At 40.1% G+C, this 10,565-nt stretch overlaps 1 pseudogene across 1 annotated transcript in view; it reads left to right on the top strand.

Moving 5' to 3' along the window:
* The window catches only part of LOC145484582 (uncharacterized), a 21,318-nt pseudogene extending 10,791 nt beyond the window's left edge, over window positions 1-10,527 (top strand). The window contains exons 5-10 of the transcript XR_014049035.1: window positions 930-1,022; window positions 1,844-1,942; window positions 2,188-2,250; window positions 3,211-3,303; window positions 4,554-4,652; window positions 5,215-10,527. The product of XR_014049035.1 is annotated as an uncharacterized LOC145484582 (transcript). The remainder of the gene's footprint in view (window positions 1-929; window positions 1,023-1,843; window positions 1,943-2,187; window positions 2,251-3,210; window positions 3,304-4,553; window positions 4,653-5,214) is intronic.
* Window positions 10,528-10,565: the final 38 nt, after the last annotated feature.

The following is a 10,565-nucleotide window of genomic DNA, read 5'->3' as shown; positions in this document are numbered from 1 at the left end:
TTTGACTTGCCTTCACCACGCCTAGACCAGTCTGGAATGCCTCATCGCTTTCTACAAAAACCAAATTGTGTATCTTCACTTCAAATGTTAAAGCTACGCTCCTCTATGGATCCGAAATCTGGAAAGCGTCACTAGCTCTATCGAACAATCTGCAAGGCTTTGCTAACAAAGAAAGAAAAATCCTCAAGGTTTATTGGCCGGAAAAAATAGTAACAAAGAACTTTGGAGCAGGACATGACGAGAGCACCTACCACTGAACTGAGATAGCAAGACGGAAATGGTCTTGGATAGGCCTCACGCTGCGAAAACGAGCCGCTGACACGATTAAGCAGGCCTTGAAATGGAATGAAGGTGGGAAGACCTGTTGAGACCTGGAGAAAGTCGACTGAAGAAGAGGTGAAGATGGCCAATATCACCTGAAACACAGCTGAGAAGATGGCACCAAATAGAGTCTTGGTGATGCATTGTTGCTGCCCTTTGCTCGACCAGGAGTATCAAAAAGGAGTACGTCAAGTCAAGACTTTTAACGCAACATTCTTAGTACTGTTGCGTTCAAAATCGATGTCGGGTAACATTGCGAACTTGAGGAATTTTAACGCAACATTTAATTGCGGCAACATATTGTGGGGTTTTGAAAGCGATTCAAAAACCTCCAACATTGTTGCCCAATTTTACAATGTTGCGTTAACAATCGTCTCTTGTAACATACCGTTGCCGACCATTGCCGCAACAAAGTTATGTTTAAAGTTTCTCGTGTAAGATGGTTTAAAATATCGGCGTTAAAAATCAGCTCGTGTAAAATCACCTAAGCATCGTTTTCCAGAATTCTTAAAAATGAAGTAAAGGAAAAAAAAAGGCTAAACTTGGGCGTAAAGAACAATCCGTATAAGCTTTAAACTAAAGCTAATGTGCTGAGTTTTGTTTCCCAGAAAACGTCAAAGAGACACTCGAGCAAATGAGAAAACAAACAAAAAGCCTCAGTGAAAAGTTAGACTCCTTGAGAGAATCCAGCCAAGATGTCAGTAGACGTTAAGATATATAAATTATAGCCTCCATTTGGCGCGAAACTATGCACGGATAGTTGTCCGCGGACATACTCTGAGAAGCGAACAGTTTTCCGAGAGCGAAGCTCGAGGAAAACTGTGAGCTTCAAGGAACAGATAATGTCTAAGGACAAATATCCGAGCGTATTTTCGCGCCAAATGGAGACTATTGTGTTCATTATCCTTCAAATATTTTTCGCGACCTGCGGGATTTGAAACTTGGGGAATATCAATCGATATTCCCCAGTTTTGGCTGGGGCGTATTCAGTTACGTGACGCGCCTAGACCAACTGCGTGTGAACCAAAATATTTGATGCATTTCCTAAAATGGAAGATATTCAGAATCCATCTCTAGTCAAGAAAAAGGTTTTCCTATAACTAACGCAGGGAACGTCAACTAAACAATTAATAAAGAGCTATTGTCGAGCTATTATGTTTGATGTAATTATGACAGTAGAGCTGTTTTCAATTGATTGTGGTAAAACCAAAACCAAAGTTATCACCCTAAGCCCTAGCCAATCACAAAGGACGCAGACAATCCAGTGAACCAATCAAAACTCGAAGTAAATACATGTGGCTGACGCGGAGCGCGGGAAAACGAGTGTGAACAAGACTCGACTAAGTTTGGTTTTACTTCTGATTGGATGAAAAAGTGGCGCGAGTTTTTTTTAAGCCAATCGTGTATAGAGTAGAAATCAAATTGACACTTATCTGAAAATCGCTTTAATAGCTGGTTTGTCATGATAAAACTACCACCTGCGCAGTTATTAACGAAGGCTGATGTTAATTTTCATCCTCAGACAAAATTAAAAACGACCTTCAACAGATGAAAAGTGAGATAGGGAACATGAGTGACAAGTTAGACACTTTGATGACCTACAGAGAGACCAAGGATGAAGGTCAGTTCTAAATAAAAACTGGTAGCATTTTTGCACAGTTAAAAAACAGCTTATCCAGCGAAAGAAACATTTTGACAATAGCGAAAAAGTGATGATGTTATGTGGTCAATAAAAACATATTTCGTGACTTAATGAGACGAACCTGCTGTACAAGATTGTGTAAACACAACTTTCTTGTTTGTCTGGATTGACTTGAATGTACTTCAACAGTCAACGCAAACTAATGTACCACGCTTTATCCACAGAGAGAGATGAGTTCCAGGAGATGAAAAGGGAAATACGAACCATCGGCGAAAAGTTGAATGAAGGTAGAGATTTAATTAGTCGTTTTACGAAGTAATCTTAACACACAGTTCGACAATGTGATCTTAAACATCGTACGAGAAAAGTCTCTCTCTGCGGAAGAGAAGTAAAACAGTCGTTTCAAATCTAAAAAGAACTCTTTCTGCTTGCCTATGATTACTCATGTTTAATACAACTTACACACCTTTTATTCTGAACTAAGAAAGTCTTGGATTCCATTGTTGTTAGTTTCGTGTGAATTAATGGCTGTGGTCACATGAACACTGTTAACAGTAGTTTGATCGTTACACTGCAGACCTAACTACGATTCTACACGCGCGCTCTGATTGGTCAGTAGAGTTGCCAAACTTATGTTCTATTATACTTGTGAACACACGGTTATCGATATGGCAGAACTAGGCGAGAACTAGAGAATTCAGAACACTAGCAATAGCAAATGTTATAAACTGTTTAAGCTTTCACTGGCTGAGATATCAATAACACAAATATCTTTCATTTAACATATACATTGAAATTTGCAAGGAAAAACAGAACCAGAAGTTTGTCGCGATATAATGCTTAATCTTTATTTCATGGCTAAAATGTTGCGCTGATTCCGTCAACGCTTGAGTTTTTGGAGAAGTTTTACTTAGTATTAAAAGGACAGAATGAGAACAGAATGAAAGGCTGTAGTGACTTTAAAAAAGTAGCAAGGAAAGTTCAAAGAACTTACTAGTAGTACTTAAAATAAGTTATCTGGAGAAAACAAATATTTCTCGTGCTCTTTTGCAAGAAGTAAGAAATTTCAAGTCTTAATTATCAGCTCTTGGGAGCCTCTCTGTCTCCTGAATAAGGATCGCGTCATATATCGTTCCATACAATTCTGAAAAGTAAAGTAAACGAAAACAACAAGCTAAACTTGGGCGTAATGAACAATCCGTAGTAAGCTTTGAACTAAAGTTAACATGATGAGTTTTGTTTCCCAGAAAACCTCAAAGAGACACTCGAGAAAATGAGAAAACTAACGAAAAGTGTCAGTGGAAAGTTACACTCCTTGAGAGAATCCAGCCAAGATGAAGGTCAGTAGACGTTAAGATATATAAATAATAGCCTACATTTCGCGCGAAAATATGCTCGGATATTTGTCCGCGGACATTATCTGTTCCGAGAAGCGAACAGTTTTCCGAGAGTTTCAAGGGACAGATAATGTCCAATTAAGCGGAAATATCCGAATATATTTTTTCAGTCAAACCGGGGCTATTGTGTTTATTATCCTTTAAATATTTTTCGCAACATGCAGGATTTGAAACTTGGGGAATATCACCTGCTATTCCCCAGTTTTAAGTGGCGTATATTTAGTCACGTGACACGTCTAGACCAATCATGTGCGAGCAAAAATATTGGATGGATTATAATTGAAGATATTCAGATTCCATCTCTAGTCAAGAGAAAGGTTTTCCTGTAATTAACGCAGTGAACGTCAACTAAACAATTAATAAAGAAAAAATAGGGTCATTATTCAGTTCAAACTCGTAGAAGTTTCGATAATTTTGCCAACGTCAACATGTCAAGCTATAGTTTGATGTAACCATGACTGTAAAGCAGTTTTCAATTGATTGTGGCAAAACCAAAATCAAAGTAATCACTCTAACCAACCACAAAGGACACAGAGAATCCAGAAGCCAACAAAACTCGAAGTAATTACATACAGCTGACGCGAAGCGCGGAAAAACGTGTGCGAGCGAGTCATGATTAGTTTTTGTTTTACTTCTGATTGGATGAAAAAGTGGTGCGAGGTTTTAAAGCCAATCGTGTAGCGTAGTAATGTTAACTCAATATTACTTTTCGACACTTACATCACTTGCAAAAAATTTCGGACGTACGTTAAAATTTCGGACGTTTTAATTTTCGTACACTTTTTATCTCATTTCAGACAAATTTCCAACAAAAATTTTGAAACATAGCTTAAGTAAATTTACACCTAGAAAACATGAATGTATCTCAAGGTTTTTGAGATACACCGACGAGGAAATATCACGAATTCTATCAAGTCGTTACGTCTCTCAACTACCGTGTGTAGAGTTCTCTCCATAATGGAAACCAAGAGCTTTTGAACTACTTAAAGGTTTTATACTGTACTGCACTGTAAATATTTCGCTCAAAAATTTTGGACGGTTTAATTTTCGGACACTTTTTTTGTCCGAAATTAAAATCGTCCGACCTTTTTGGCAAGTAATGTATTAAAAGTCGTTCTAACAGTGAGTTTAAGATGATAAAGCTACCACCTGCGCACCAATGAACGAAGGCTGATGATAATTTTCATCCTCAGACAAAATTAGAGACGACCTTCAACAGATGAAAAGTGAGATGGGGAACATGAGTGACAAGTTAGACACTTTGATGACGCAGAGAGAAATCGAGGATGAAGGTCAGTTCTAAATAAAAACTGGTAGCATTTTTGCATAGTAAAAACACAGCTTATCCAGCGAAAGAACCATTTTGACCAAAGTGAAAAAGTAATGATTCTGTGCAGTCATTTGCTTATACTCAGCTGTACATGAGCCTTTTAAATTTGTATTGAAAATTAAGAAGATTACTATTATGATTTTAAATTAACAACGTGTCACGGGCTTAGGGGTAAACAGGTCTACCCCAAAAGGTTTTAAACTACATTTCCTGCCCTGTTTCACCCAGGCGTCATGTCTCGTGCATCTCCTAAAAGTCACGCTATAAATTTATTCGAGCCTCCGAAATAACAAAAAAGGCTCAATATTCAAGAATCAAACCTTAACCAAATGTATGTAAGTGTATGTAAGTGGGGAGGGAGCGAGGCACAGCAATGTTACAAGGTCACTTTCGTATTGCAAAAATTCTGCATCGGTTCAATTCCATTTCCTTTTTTAAAAACTATAAGTCTAGTCGATTGTTTGCATATTTCTTACTTGCGATTGACAGGGTACTTGAAGTAGCTTTTATTTAATTACTTCTAGATGTTTTTGATCCAGCTGAACTAATTGACGGAATTCGCCAACTCTACAAACTCCGCGAGGGATGGCTTGCACCGTTTCCCTGGTGTGAAGAGTTTCACTTTCGTCTTGATGAAATTTTTACCAGACTTAAAGTGGTCAGCAGGAAAAAAACGAGAGGAACAGCGACAGACAACATTGTGAACATGTCTGGGATCTTTAAACCACATGAAGAATGTTCACAACCAAGAACAGTGTTAATTGAAGGAAAACCTGGTATGGGGAAAACGACTTACTGCAAAAAGCTGGTATATGACTGGGCTACAGGAAAGCAACAACAAGAACATTGTTTCCCAAGGTTCGAAGCAGTGTTGTTACTGAAGTGTCGTGATATGCAGTCTGACCTGTGGGAGGCCATTGATGATCAACTTCTGCCTCGAGAAGTTGCAGAAGACGTAAGAGATAGGTTCTTCAATTTCATCCGCCAGAATCAGCCTGACGTTTTGCTAGTACTCGATGGATTGGATGAGGTTCCTACAAGTAAATTGCCAGTGTTTACAGAAATTATTCAGGGTAGAGTGCTTCCAAAATGTCACTTGGTTGCGACTGCAAGACACGAGGCTGGAATTAAGGTCCGAATACACAGTGACACCCTGCTGGAAATTGAAGGTTTTACCCAAGAAGATGCAAGGAAGTTTATCTTCAAGTACTTCAAAACATCGAAGAATTTGGCGCAAAAGCTCTTGTCCAAGCTGGAAAGCGATGAAAATCTGCAAGACATGGCCGCCAACCCTCTGAATACTGCACTCCTTTGCCTTGTTTGTGAAGAGTATCGAGGTGTTTTCCTAGAACGTAGAACGCAACTGTACGTGGAAATAATACAATGTATCCTTAGAAGATATAGAAGAAAGGCAGGACTGCCAGAAGTGAACGCGGATCTCATCGAAGTGTATTACCCTCAACTGAAACATCTTGGCCGAATAGCATTGAATGGTTTACTTCAAGACAAATTGGACTTTGAGGAAAGTGAGCTTCAAAGTCATGCAGATGACTTACCTGGATTCGGATTTTTGTCACTTCAGACCGGCGGCAGTAAACTAAGACCGCATCGACAGTATAGCTTTCTACACAAGAGTTTTCAAGAATGGTTTGCAGCCCTCTATCTTTATTGTCAGCTTATTGAGAAAGAAATCATTCCCGCCCAAATCGTTGCTGAAAAACGATTTGCTCGTGAGCTAAAAGAGATGCTTCTATACACATGTGGTCTGTTAGCAGCACGATGCAAGGAAGAAGCAGTAGCCCTAACGAAATGTATCATGAGAGAGGTGAACAAGGGTGATAGCGATGATAGTGATGCCGACAGCGATGATAGCGATGAAAGCGATGGCGATGATACCAATGATTGGTTGACAGTTGCATTGGAGTGCGTTGGAGAATGTAAACAAGACAACAGCAGCTTTCAAGCGGATTTGGCCCGTGAGCTTGGCTCATCTCTTCAACTTCAAACGCTGCGACTTTTTCGTGGCAAAATTGACGCTGCAAACGTTGTTGTTCTAGCTGATGTGCTAAAATCCAACACAACAGTGACAAAGTTGGATTTGTCAAGGAATTACTTTAGTGATGCTGGTGCAGCAGGTCTAGCTGAGGCGCTTAAATCCAACACAACACTGACAGCCTTGGATTTGAGTTTCAATGGCATTGGTGATGCTGGTGCAGCAGGTCTAGCTGAGGCGCTTAAATCCAACACAACACTGACAGCCTTGGATTTGAGTTACAATGGCATTGGTGATGCTGGTGCAGCAGGTCTAGCTGAGGCGCTTAAATCCAACACAACACTGACAGCCTTGGATTTGAGTTACAATCCCATTGGTGATGCTGGTGCAGCAGGTCTAGCTGAGGCGCTTAAATCCAACATAACACTGACAGTGTTGAAATTGTCTAACAATTTCATTGGTGATGCTGGTGCAGCAGGTCTAGCTGAGGCGCTTAAATCCAACACAACACTGACAGTGTTGACATTGTCTGACAATGACATTGGTGATGCTGGTGCGGAACGTCTAGCTGAGGCGCTTAAATCCAACACAACGCTGACAGTGTTGGCTTTGTCAAGCAATTACATTTGTGAGCTGGTTTAGTAGGTCTAGTTGAGGTGCTTGAATCCAACACAACACTAACAATGGATTTGTTTCCATAGGAAGATTTCCCGCTGAGTTAGGTTTTTAGTTCTTGAATGAACACTGACAGATTTTGTGTGTGACATGTAATTCGAGACCAAGTGGTTTTTAAGTAAGATACGAATTGCTTCGCTTTCAAAATTTCTTACCACTCGGAAGTCCAAAAGTAGCTATGTTTTTTAATAATCTCTACTACGATGGAATTTTCTTATATTTTGTCCTTTTTCCAGTCATTACACTGTGAATTCGGAGTTGAGATCTGATTGGTAAAATTACACAATTTTCAGTTTTTACAGAATCGCTAAAAAATTTTTCCGGCTTTCACTCGGGTTTAAGGCAAGCATATACTGTTGATCTAGCTAGGAAAAAAGTTCCGGGGCTAAAAATAGGAATTAGTGTACTGAAGGTCAGCCTAGTCTCTGGATGTCTCTCTTTCCAGACGAAACTGAGCCTCGGACGCCTGGGAACAACCGACTGACTAAGTTTAAGAGAAATGCTATGTAACAAAGGTTTGCACAATTGTATCTGCTTGTGATAGTTTATTATGTGTTTAATGAACGATGTAAATAGACAATTTTTCTATGTTTATCCGAGTTTTAATGTATTCTTTCATCTGTTTGTGATAATCTGTATTTACGTAACTAGCCAGGACTGCGAAATACACAAGCCCTGATACGTTAAGTAAATTACACTATTGGTCTCTATTCGCAACAGTTGTTATACCACGATAATGTTTCAAAAGACTGAATTACATGTAATGTATAAATGAGAGTGAATTGTTGTAATAAAGGTATCTTTAATCCAGAAGAAGTGAGTACTGTTCAGCGGTATGTTACACGTTTTGGTGATCCAGCCCTCAGCTTCATCAACTACTACTTCGTAGAAATTTCGAGTTCATAATATTATTGTTTATCAACTGACGAACGAAAGCGTACTAGGTCTAGATAGATTCTGCTCGGCAACTTTTAAGCAACTTTTACGATTTTGAGCAACTTTTTCAACGCTGAGCAACTTTTCGGCGAGTGAGCAACTTTACAGCATCTTTTCTAAAAGCTACAATCCCGGACAAAAAAGTTGGGACAGCAAGCAAGTTCTCCCCTCCCCCCACTTACAATGTTGATAATCGGGTGATTTTTTCCCTTTTTGTTGGAGAAAACGCGATATTTTCCAACATTGATTAGGGGGAATGGGGAATACGTGATCTAGCTCAAGTGTCCCAACCACTTTTGGCCGGGATTGTAGCATGTTTTTGGCATATTTTCACTATTTCGAAGTCACATTCATAAGTAATTGATGTTTTAACACGTTTTCTTGGGAAACTCATAAGAAGTTCACTAGAAACTCTCTTGCGTTTTGATCGGTATCTTGTGTTGATAGATTCCAAATATGGATATGCTGGATGTAACTCCATTTCCAGAATGGGTATCCTGTGTTAATATTCCAAATATGGTACAACTAGCTAAAAAATGGCGGACGGCAAGGCGCTTTCTTCTGACAATGAAGAATATGATGAAGAACAACATCAGAGATCCAATCCAGGTTGCAACTGAAACATGTGGAGTCCAAATAACACCAAAACACGAGCAACTATAAAAACTTTTGAAGCAACTTTTGCGATTTTAAGCAACTTTTGAGCAACTTTTGGGGATATTTTAAGCAACTATTTAACATGTTTTGAGCAGAATCTATCTAGGCCTAAAGCGTACACCCTCTTTTTGTGATACCACTCATTATAATCCATCAAATAGTTTCACTAGTCGCGATTGGGCTAAACGCGTCACGTGACTGAATATATCCCAGCTAAAACTAGGGAATATCCAAGTGATATTCCCAATTTTTAAACAGCGCGTGTTGAGAAAAAAAAAAATTGGAAGAATAATCAACACAATAGCCTCCATTTGGCGCGTCAAGACGTTCGGATATTTTTCTTTGCACGTAATATGTTCCTCAAATCTCAGTTTTCCTCGAGCTACGCTCTCGGAAGACTGTTCGCTTCTTGGAACAGATCATGTCTGCGGACAAATATCCGAGCATATTTTCGCGCCAAATGAAGGCCTTTATTTATTCGTTGTAATAGAGCAATAGAGTCGAGCCGGAGATAGTTCTTTGATTGAGAAAACTGTTTACTTATAAGTCGACTGTTTGAATGTTTCAATGAGGCTTCTTTAAGGTCGGGACACACGAGGAGACTAGTCCCTGCGACTAGTGCCCTGAAGGGACTGGTTGCAGGGACTTGTCTCATGAACAGTTCACTCGACGCGTTTCGAGGAGTAAGTCGTAGGGACTTGTCCCAAAAATTCAAACTGGTTTGAATTCGTGGGACTAGTCGCAGGCGTGACCAAAGTTTGGTCCCTGCGACTAGATTGTGAAGTAAAAATGGCCAGTTCACACAATGGTACTTGTCCCCGTGACCTGTTGCAGGGACTAGTCCAGGTAGGCTAAAACGTGTTCTTGCGGACTTGACGTGCGAACACGCCCCACCGACCTATGTCCGGAAGCGTTCTTTTGGAATTGTCTAACGCATTAGAAAATGGTTGAGTTAAATCTTAACTGAGATGAATACCAACAAAATGAATACATTTTAACTCTTATGATGGCCTTAGTCTGTTAAATTTACCAGCCTCGTCCCTACAGGCTCATTTCCCTTCAAATGTGGGACGGCTGACATTCAGTGGGAAATTGCCCTGGGACGAGATTGGAAAATACAGTTTACGGCAACTGGAGCTAGCCATGAAGGGTCTGGGGTAGAAAATCCCGTGGCTACGCGTTTTTTCCGCGCCAGGCTTGCTCCATTAGCCGAATCTTTTTCGCCCTGTGGCCTAATTAAAAACCCGTTCACAGGCTATTGGATGTTGGTAAGGTAACTGTGCGTTCGAACATAAAGGTCCATCAGGCAGGTGCTTATCTCTGGTTTCCATAGCATGAAACAGCTACTACAGTAGTGCGACTCCCCCCGGATGTGATGCTACTCCGCAGGGGTAAGCACATGCAAGTAGCGTGTGGCAGGTAACCAGCTGCACCCAATGGACCATTTCCGAGTTGGTTTTTGCCCGTGTCAAAAGTGCGAAACCATTCTTCTGAAAATGTGTTCCACCTTGAGATTCATTTTCATGTATATCAAACTCATTTTTGCACGAGGACTCGTTTTGAAAAAGAGCCACAAGGTGACTCGGAAATGGTCCATTGTGTTCGCGAACGTAA

The sequence above is a fragment of the Orbicella franksi genome, chromosome 4 (assembly GCF_964199315.1).
Source record: "Orbicella franksi chromosome 4, jaOrbFran1.1, whole genome shotgun sequence".
NCBI lineage: Eukaryota > Metazoa > Cnidaria > Anthozoa > Scleractinia > Merulinidae > Orbicella > Orbicella franksi.
The sequence above is the reverse complement of the archived record's forward strand: the minus strand, read 5'-3'. Positions and strand labels throughout refer to the sequence as shown.